General features: G+C 40.1%; 2 pseudogenes; both read right to left on the minus strand.

Annotated features, from left to right (window-relative positions):
- Positions 1 to 205: 205 nt before the first annotated feature.
- On the minus strand, positions 206 to 690 carry LOC148033521 (uncharacterized; annotated as a pseudogene).
- Positions 691 to 8,870: 8,180 nt separating this feature from the next.
- Positions 8,871 to 9,490, minus strand: LOC148033522 (uncharacterized; annotated as a pseudogene).
- Positions 9,491 to 11,490: the final 2,000 nt, after the last annotated feature.

Raw genomic sequence — 11,490 nt, forward strand, 5'->3', positions numbered from 1 at the left:
TCTGAGGGGAATTGAACCCTGATACTAGCCATATGCGGCTATCACCACGAGACTCCCCGCTTACCCTCCCTTGTTAGTAAGAATACAATGGGAAAAAAATAATCATGACCACATAATGAAATATTAAGAGTTGGATACATTACCAAGTGTTGGAAATAATAAGCATCCCTCGAAATTAGTTGATTCATAGGTTTTTTGGCTAATGCTAGTAATCCTCGTCATCATCTTTGAGATTGATAGTCAATAGAATCTCATCTTCATTATCCTTGTTGACTTCTTCAATCTCCTCCATTGTTAAACCTGTATTGATGTTCATTTCTGCAGTAGGTTTGGCATCGATTGTTTCCTCCTCTTCGGTGTGTCTGTAGTGTCGAAGTGTGGATCGTTGTCATTCTGAAAATCAACAAGGTCATAGTGATCAGAAAGAAGAAATCTACGACTATTCGATGTTGATGCATTTTGATTAGAAGGAAAAATCGATTCATCCTAATCATTAGCCACTATGTTAGTGCTATCAAACAACCATCGACCTCTAGGCTGGACATGCACAACTTGCCACCACGGATGAGCATCTGCATTCTTGTAGAAGAATGCATGTTCGACATGAGTTGGAAAAATATATGGCTTCTTTGAAGCGCATATTAACTTGGAGGAATTGATAGACCAAAATCTGGATGGCTCTTGTCTCATTGTGGCATTACTACCTTTGTACTCTGCTCAAAACCAATCCACCTTCAAAACCACCTATTAAAATGCGTGAATTGAAGCTTTAGAATTATGTACAAATTGAAGAAGTCTAGATGTCATGATTACACAATTCAAGAGAGTGTTCTTATTTACTTGCTTGAAGATACGATACAATACTTCATAAATGCCTGCTATGGTTTCCACGTAGCCAAGTTCACTGTCGACAAGATTCGTGTCTCTTGAGCTTGCACGTGATACTTGCTTGAAAGATGCAACAACGCAAAAATCTTGAGTGAGATGTAAGTCGTCAATATCCTTCACCCATAGATGTTGCCCATAAGCCCACATGTTTGTATACATGTCACCTTGAACCAACAAATAAACCATAAAAAAATAATTGATATAAAATCCACTTATTTAGTTCAGAGTTCTTGAAACTTAAAAAAAAAGTTACATGTCTTTCACACCCAATCATAAACTCTCCCAGTTCATCTGAGATAGGCCCATGATTTCTAATCGCCCACTACATACGGGTGTATATCCAATCCATGAAAGAAGGTGCGTCCTCATCTTCATTTACATCGGCTTGATGTCTTGATCTCCTCTTTCTACATCTGGCAACTCATATGCTTGTAAGCTCTGCATTGTACTCATCAATGAACTGTTGCATGCATTTGCTATTGTAGCCTATGAAAGAAGACATGTCCAATTTGTCTTGGAACTTGAGGCGGAAAGGGACTCCCTGACCAAAAAATACATCGTTTGACATGGTAGAAGAAGACTCAGTTGTCCATGCATGTGGAGCCTCCTCATCAATTGGCTCTAGGTATTCAAAGACGTAATACATGCATTCCTCAAGTGCCCATCCCTCAACAATGGAACCCTCTGGTTTTGTCCTTTGGCGTACATAATTTTTTAAAACTCCCATAAATCTCTCAACCTAAAACATCCATCGAGTGCTCACAACACCGCCCATCTCTATCTCATCCACTACATGGATCAGAACATGAACCTGGATATCAAAAAAGGATGTTGGAAGCTCCTTCTCCATTAAACAGAGAAGCTCTATGCATTCGCGCTTCTTTTGTGGAATGGACCCTTTGTCAATTTCTTTAGATGTAATCCATATGTAGAGGAAATAAAAATATTAGACATGTTTTTGAATGTTTTTGTACTACAAATTAACGAGAACATGAATACCTTGTAAGTGACCCAAGACGGTAAATGATATCTCGGACGCCTCTTGTAGTGCATCCATCAATAACAAGGGGTAGGACATGCTACACATATGAATCCATGATAAGCTTGATGAACAAAATAAGGAATTCAAAATTACTTTCAAAGATCGGGAGAGATTTACCTTGAAAAAATTATGCCAATCATGTGTTCTTAGGCTAGACAAGCTGTCATCTACTGTGAACATGTTTCGACAAGACACGCCCTATCCTGTAGGCATACGATTTGTAATATCTCCGCACAATAAAAGTTAGTTGGTTAGTTTGAAAGCTAGTTAGTCAATTAATAAGTTAGTAAGATTATTCACTAAAGCCTAACTAAGGTAAAAACTAACTAACATTAATTATTAATAATTTTGCCTGGCCATCGGCTTTCCAAGCACTCTTTTAGCGGTCTATCGAGAAACGAATCTAAGCGTTGCTGCCCGGCACTCCCAGGGAATGTTCCGAGTTTTGTCGCCTAGGGTTTCTCGAATCCACCTCGCAACGGAACGTTCATGACCGAACCCACTAGGATCGACCTGAAATTCGGGTTCCTAGTTGTCAAGGTCTCCTGTTAGCATTCTAGCGTCGAGTTTTGGACATCCTACTTTACGCAGAGATACCCAATCCGAAGCAGACCCATGCCACACTTGGTTCAAAGAGAATGGGAAACGAGAGGGATACGCTGCTCGACCTCTCTGCCCATAGGGCATAGTCCCATTCCGGTCCCCTAAAAGGCATGAATCGGGTTCTAACCTAACAATACCTAAAGGTCAAAGACTTACCCTTGTGAGAAGCCTCCCAGTTCTCTAGGACCACCCTGCCGTAGGACGGACCCGTTGGGGGTTTCGCCCACCCGCTTCCCTTAATAGCTTTAGTTTTCTAATTAGGTCCTACCACATTTATGTATGACACTTAAAGTCAGCTTCATTAATTAAGCCTTTTCGGGAACAGGGTTCGTTTGCATAACTTATAGCATAGACACGAAAACAGAGCAAAGCAATCTATTGACAAACAAGTTCAAATAAATTCCTTAACTTATCTTCAAGTTAATCTTTGTCTCCCAACCATACAGGAGAAATTATGTATCGCTTTTGTCCAACAAAAGTATCCCTTCTGCCATGCAGAAGTAACTGGTCCAATTCAGATGGCACCACAAACTCAATCCTTTATCTAAAATAGGATCTTCCAACATGCCCAGATGTTGGGGGCCACGGAGGTCTTCAACTCCATTCTAGACCTAGCAAGGGGTGTCCAGAGTTGTGAGGTGCCCGCCCATCGGCTTCCCAGACACTCTTTTAGCGGTCTATCGAGAAACAAATCTAAGCGTCGCTGCCCGGCACTCCCAGGGAATGTTCCGAGTTTTGTCGCCTAGGGTTTCCCGAATCCGCCTTGCAACGGAACGTTCACGACCGAACCCACTAGGATCGACCTGAAATTCGGGTTCCTAGTTGTCAATGGCTCCTATTAGCATTTTAGCATCGGTTTTTGGACGTCCTACTTTATGCAGAGATAACCAATCCGAAGCAGACCCATGCCGCACTTGGTTCAAAGAGAATGGGAAACGAGAGGGATGCGTTGCTCAACCTCTCTGCCCATAGGGCATAGTCCCATTCCGCCCCCCTAAAATGGCATGAATCGGGGTTCTATCCTAACAATTTCTAAGGTCGAAGATGATAAAAACTTGTGAGAAGCCTCCCGCGGATGTAATATCTCCGCACAATAAAAGTTAGTTGGTTGGTTTGAAAGTTAGTTAGTCAATTAATAAGTTAGTAAGATTATTAACTAAAGACTAACTAAGGTAAAAACTAACTAACATTAATTATTAATAATTTTTATTTAATTTAAAATATTTTATTTAGAAAAATCGAGAGTCGTAAATTCGATATTTTTCTCGGATTGGTAAGGACCGTAGCCACCCTTCACGTAAATTACAACGTGAACGAGACCTATGAGTTATATTAATCACTAGGTTAACGTGTATAGTTTGGATGGTCCAAAAATATTAGATTTTGGGCAAAACTAGTATATTTTAGATATTTTAGATATTATTCTAAAAAAAGATATGGAGATTTTAGAACTGGATGTCATTTAAAAGAAAAGACAAGTGATATTTTAGTTAGTTTGGAGATTTTATAAAAAGAAAAAATAAAGAGAGGATTTGCGAAATTGTGCGCGCCGCGATTGCAGTACATAGGCAGTGGACAGCACTTTGAACACAGAAAAGAAGGAGGAGTGAACTAAGAGCTTTCTAAACAAGTGTCTTAATTTTACCCCCCTTTCGGAGCCAATGGAACCATCAGATTTATGATCTGAGCATCAGATCACTGATCTTTCCAAGATCCCCCTCCACAAAGAACTTCACTTCTCAACCACAAGCCCTCTTCTCTAATTCACTATAAATATGAGGCATGGGAGAGGCATAAGAAGCATAAGGAGACCCCGAGAGGCTGCGAGAGAGAGGTAGAGAGAAGGATACCCCTCCAAGAGATTGTGAGGAAGAGCTTGAAAGAGAGCTTGAGAGAGAGAGAGAGAGAGAAGAGTCACCTCGAGAGGTTGCAAGGAAGAGAATTAGCTCAATTCCCTCTATCTCGATTCTCGACTTAACCATCTTCTCTTACACTCTCCCATCTTGAATCTATTCTACCTTCTTAATCTCTTGAGCCTACTTACGGACGATGGCCTCCAAGCGAAGAATGTCGCGTGCGGATGATAATCCTGCAACCAGCAACAAGGCTTCGGGCAAGGGCATCACTGTCAATCCAACTGCGGTTCTGGTCGTAAGTAATGTATTTTCAAATTGATAGATGCTTGCTTTGATTCTCATATGAGATACGTTAGGCCCCATACTATTGCATGAGAATAGGTCATGGGAAAGGATAAATTTCATCTCGCCTACTCGGAAGATGGAGTTTGTGAAGTGCATATATTAAGGGAAGATAATTGCACCTAGTTACATATGACTTATTTGCTAGTAGAGCAATTACAACGAAGAACTAGTCAAGCGTTATGAATGGCACAGTCGCCAAAAGAATGACATTAAAAGATTGTGCGTACATGTGCTAGATTAAAGTATAGTCAAGAGTTACAAATAGCATAATTACTAAAAGAATACGACATTGAGAATCATGAATAGAAAGTACTAGTTTAAAGTTTAGATACTTCAAAAGTACTTAGCCTAAGAGCCTAGGAGTCTAATTACTTGAGTTCATCTTGCACTTATCTTATTAAGTATTTACACGTTATGCCTATAACATGTTTGATATATGAGGATAAATTTCTAGTTGCCTCATGACTTGACTAAGAGCTAGTACAATAAATTAATCATAAGGGTTAAAACTAAGATGTCTTGAGATCTGTCGGATAACGATGACTTTTGCCAATCCAAATTCAGGGTTGGGTTATCAATCAAGGTAAGTAACCTATAGAACTTACATCATGAATAGTGTTTGAACCCTTAACATATGCCCTAACCGAAGGAAGGAAGTGTTAATAAACATTTTTGCATAGTATTGCTCTTAGATCCCAAGGGGGAGAGCAAATATACGATGAAAATGTTATATCGTCTATTTTTGCATTGGTTGGAAAGAATGTAATTGGTTTCGTTGATTGATCGAACAACATCCTAAATGCTTTTATATTCAACTGGTTGTTAGTTGTTGTTTGGATGATTATTCCAAGTGCTTGTGATTTATGGTAAATGCATGGAAAGGGTTTGTGATGACAAGTCGCCATGGGAATAAAGGAATGTTTTCTTGGAAAATGATATTAGGCTGAATGCCTTGTTTGTGCTTGATTCTTAAAGGATTTAATTAAGGAAGGATATATTGTACGGGTGGATCACCTCCATGGTCGCACCGCGTATTAACCCGAGAGGGCACTGCTCGATTCATGGGCCGAAGGTCGAGTGGTGAAAAGGCAAACCATGGGAATGATGTTTCGCTCCTAGATAGCTTGCGGGTCAGTTGGAGCTCTGGACACCCCTTGCTAGGTCTAGAATGGAGTTGAAGACCTCCGTGGCCCCCAACATCTGGGCATGTTGGGAGATCCTATTCTAGATAAAGGATTGAGTTTTTGGTGCCATGTGAATTGGACCAGTTACTTCTGCACGGCAGAAGAGATACTTCTGTTGGACAGAAGCAATATATAATTTCTCTTGTATGGGCGGGAGACAAAGATTAACTTGAAGATAAGTTAAGGAACTTGTTTGTCAATAGATTGCTTTGCTCTGTTTGTGTCTGTGCTATAAGTTATGTGAACAAACCCTGTTCCCTAAAAGGCTTAATTAATAAAGCTGACTTTAAGTGTCACACATAAATGTGGTAGGACCTAATTAGAAAACTAAAGCTATTAAGGGAAGCGGGTGGGCGAAACCCCCGACGGGGCTGTCCTACGGCAGGGTGGTCCCAGAGAACTAGGAGGCTTCTCACAAGTTTTTATCGTCTTCAACCTTAGAAATTGTTAGGATAGAACCCCGATTCATGCCGTTTTAGGGGACCGGAATGGGACTATGCCCTATGGGCAGAGAAGTTGAGCACCGCATCTCTCTCGTTTCCCATTCTCTTTGAACCAAGTGCGGTAGGGATCTGCTTCGGATTGGGTACCTCTGCGTAAATTAGGATGTCTAAAACCCGACGCTAGAATGCTAATAGGAGACCTTGACAACTAGGAACCCGAATTTCAAGTCGATCCTAGTGGATTTGGTCGTGAACGTTCCGTTGCGAGGCGGATTCGGGAAACCCTAGGCGACCAAACTTGGAACATTCCCTGGGAGTGCCGGGCAGCGACGCTTAGATTCGTTTCTCGATAGACCGCTAAAAGAGTGCCTGGAAAGCCGATAGGCGGGCATCTCACACGATTAGATTAAATTCATTGGTTGAGAGTTTGTATCTCTTTTGATGTGAGTACCCATGGGGTGGGCTTTTAAGTTTTCTCACGTGTAGTTTCATCAAATTGTGGCCATAGATTGGGCTTCGAGTTTTGGTTCATTAAGTCATTTCTTGTTGCAATTGTGTCTTTCAAACCAAAGAGGTGTTGCCATAAGGAATGACCAATGTTCTTGATTATATGCATAGGATGAAGATTATGACAAATCTTTAAATCCTTACAGTATTCTAAAGCATACTATATTGAGGGACTTAATGCTTAAGAATGTTTTCCTCTAGCTTGCATTTGGACGTCATCGATCTCATCACCACTTATGATTTCCGACTCCGGATCGATAACGGGTCCAACAATCCACTTTTGATACCAATCCATTGGTGTCATCCGCATGGGACATCTCCCATTCTCCACCTTTCCATTAAAATGCCTAGCTTTTGTCCCCTGCTTCGTAAATGATGATTTGCAGGCAAAAATCGTCTTTGCTGAAGATAGATATTTTTGTTGAGACTGTTGCTATATGTTGATCTCAACCAATCACCGCACAGAGGACACACTTTATAACTCTTGGTAGATATCCTTGCAAAAATAAAAAATAAACGACTTGCTGGAAAAACATCATAAAAACACATGAGACAATGTGTATATGTTGAACCACGTACCTGAGCAAAAACCATATCCTGGAAAGTCGTGGATAGTCCATGTTACAATTCAACGAATGAGGAATTGTCTTTGACCACTGCTTTTGGACATATCCATGACATCAATCCCTCTCCATAGATCATCAATGAGAGGGGCCAAATAAACACTAAGGTATTTAACTTGACATTTTTTCAAAATTAAGAGGGAGAGCATTAAATGTTCTTTCTTAATACTGAGATAGGGGGGCAGATTATAGTTAATAACTACCACTGGCCAAGTAGACCATTTACTTGATCTTATGGAGAATGGATTCACACCATCCAATCCTATGCCCATCTTAATATTGCATGGTTCTTTTGCAAAACCTGGCCAGCGTAAATCAATGTGCTCAAATGCAGGACTATTGGATGGAATTTGCATTACTCCATCTTTGCTCTTATGCTCCGCTCCCCAATACATAGTTAGCTAGTTTCGAACTTTGAAACATATGTTTTATACGTGGAGACAAGGGAAAATGCCTTAATACCTTTATAGAAACCTTACCTTTGCCTTCTTTATAATGAGACATTCGACATTTTGGGCACGTCACATCATCCTTGTATTGACCTTTATACAAGATACAATCGTTGGGGCATGCATGTATAGATTTATAGTCAAGTGCAAGACTATTTAACATTTTTTAAACTGCATCATGCGATGCAGGGAGGGCATTGCTTGAAGGTAGGAACTTCTCAGAGAGAGTAGCCTGTACGTCAATTACGCAAGCTATCAAGCATAGAAAATAATAAAAAGAATAATCACACAACAATGAAATGGAATTTGCTAAAAAAAGTATGTCACATACTTCAATAGCGCTGTAACATATACATTACTCCATCCAAATCGATTTTGAAGAGTGAGAATAAGTAAGCTTGCACTTAGATGTGTCAATTGGCTTCATGTATAGATATGCTTTAGAGCTTCTTCTTGAAGATATTTCTCATTTTCGGGAATATCACTCACACCATCATTTTGATACCAATCATCAACAAAATCAGCCATGCCGTCGTCATCATCAAAGATGCCATCGCATGGATCAAACTCCTTGGAATATTGTTATTTTAGTCTTGCATACATGTTAGGATCACTCCTACGTAGGATCCTCATGCACTCTACTGACATACGTGATGTGCCATGTGAAGGTTGATTTATGACACCATCAATGTCATGATCTGGATGCTGCATATTTGAAGGCAAAGAAGACATACATCAATGACATGCTTTGACTATATAAGGAGAGAGAGACACACATGCAAGCACACACAATTCAATGGCTATAAATTTAAGAATAATTAGAACTACACTTTATTGTACATATTACAATATTACAAGACTGTAGTACGGAAGTCCAAAATTGTAGTTCAAGGTTCCAGAAAAATGTATAATCTGTATACACTAGAGCTCCTAATCCTCATCTATAAAGGGTGTTCGTGGAGACCTATGCCAACCATAGTTAACTAACAATTCATCACTAGTGCACAATGATGTAATAGCATTCGCAACTATGTATCTTGGTACATCTCTACTCATATGTCATGGTTCATGACTATTTTCAATCTCTACAAATGTGCAATTAGTTATTGCGCTTCTTCCTTAACTGCTATTCATCAAGCGTGCTATGTTTCCTTGACAGTAAGGTCTCCCATCAATATAGAGTCTTTTCCCCTCTACATGTGTGATGCCTCTCTCAGAAAGAGAGGTTGCATTGAGACACAACCCATAAGTACTCATGCTATGAATGTAGCGAGCAAGCTGATGCCATGTTCCCCACCCATATATAGGTCCACAAAAGACATAAGAGTGACCTCTGAATGAGGGGGCACATGTAAATCTTGTGCAATAAATAGGCCTAGTCCTGCTCCATTGATATAGTGGATGGAGCAATCATGTGACTGATTGCCCCAGAAGCTGAAAACCTCTCCATTTGATGGAAGTGATCCCGTTTGCCATCCTCCGTATCCTCTGCGATCATACATCTGTACTAGAGTACGCAAACGAGTAGGCAATGGATGATCTCCAGCCATCTCAACCTCCAGATCACAGGCAAGAGGTCATTGAGAAACCTTAAACTACAACTGACCACGGGTAATGGATGATCTTCGGCCATCTCAACCTCCCGACCACGAGCAAGAGGTTGTCGAGAAACCTTAAACTACAACTGACCACGGGTAATGGATGATCTCCGGCCATCTCAACCTCCCGACCACGGGCAAGAGGTTGTCGAGAAACCTTAAACTACAACTGACCAATGGCCTGTCCATGTCGTGTGCAAGGGACATGTGCCCCACCAATACTGTAGTCATCCTCCTCGTCAAGCGAGGGTCCCTACATATATAACGTAGTTTGCATCACATATATAAGTCAATGCTCATTACAAAACTAATAATAAAGTAAGAAAGAAAAGTCATCTGGTGTGAATGGCACTCTGATTGTGGCCTCCGATACGTGCCTTGACAATGATCACACCAACATATCACATGCTCCTCATAGTAAAAACCATCATATCTAGGGTCCATGTGCAGGACTGGAACTTTTTCCACCCCAGCCACCATCACTGGTAGGAGGTGGTGGTCCTCTAACCTGCCCGAATCTGCTTATCAAGGATCACAAATATATGAGACATTTTTTGAAGGATCAATTATAGTAAAGAACCATAACACTCGTATAAAAAGGACATCTAATAGGTTTTGTGATATCTTATAGTGCTTATTCTGTGAAGAACATCAAGCTACAAGGAACCCACTCCATATGAAACAACTAGCTCAAATCTCATATGCACCCAAGAAGGATCACATAAATACCCAATCCTTTGGAAAAAATCTCATGGTTTCGCACTATTCTTAAACATGTTATTGCTTCTTCTTCACTAAGCACCACACTCTCCTTCATAAAAATGCTTGAAGAACTACCAAATCCAACAACAGTCTTTACATGCAACAATAGGTTGAGACAAATAGCACAAGCATCATGAGTCCTACCTCTCAAATTCACTTCGTGAATGTATACAACAACTTAATGAATCTTAAAAGTAATTCAAGACTTAGAAAAATAAAATAGCTTCAAGGAAATTCAAGACTTCATGGCAAGCCCCCTCTCTCTCTTTATATACATATACACATATTAAGACTTGTGATAATTAAAACAAGTAAAAAAATCTATTTTTATCTGATTTAATTATGGTATTTTTAAAATTATCAATAAAATAAAAACAAAAACTCATTTTTCATTATATTTGATAATTTTATTTTATAAAGTATCAAGAAAATAGAGATAGTTGTTTACCATAATCCATGTTTGTGATCAACCCAAAAATCTTGAAAATAATCACCTATGCATAGACCGGACTGAAGTACACAATGTCCAGAGCGAGTGCAAGCAAGGAATTGCCAAAAAGCAAAGAGAGAGAGAGAGAGAGAGAGAGAGAGAGAGAGAGAGAGAGAGAGAGAGAGAGAGAGAGAGAGAGAGTGTGTGTGTGTGTGTGTGTGTGTGTGTGTGTTGTGTGTCAGCACAAGGGGGATTGAGAGAGAGATGCATGACAAAGAGAGAGAGAGAGAGAGGGGGGGTGTAGTAGAAAATGGTCGGGGAGAAATAGAGGAGACGAAAATGGATAGCTCTGTAGGGTATCGCTCCTTAAGTGATGATTTTTTAAAAATATTCCATCGTCACTTAAGCGATGGCAAACAAATTTTACATCGCTTGAGCAAATAAAGCCATGCTAAAAATTTTAAGGTGCTTATGCAACACTTTCTAGTCGCTAATATCCTCGCTATACGCATCACATAAACAATGTACAATAGCGACGGGGCTTTTTACATCACTCATGCGACGACAATCCGCCGCTTTATGCCTCGCTATAGGGGGGTCATTGTAGTAGTGTTAGGGTACCTCACCTCCTCAACATAGATCATTGTTCATGAAAACAATTGCTGTGCATCCCCACAGGATGATACCATGTGTTGCATGCAATGCAATTGTGTATGATTCGTAGTGCTCAAATAAAATTTTCATCAACAACCAACATTGT

This window comes from Lygodium microphyllum, chromosome 7 (genome assembly GCF_053477565.2).
Source record: "Lygodium microphyllum isolate KBCC chromosome 7, Lygodium_microphyllum_v1.1.10, whole genome shotgun sequence".
NCBI lineage: Eukaryota > Viridiplantae > Streptophyta > Polypodiopsida > Schizaeales > Lygodiaceae > Lygodium > Lygodium microphyllum.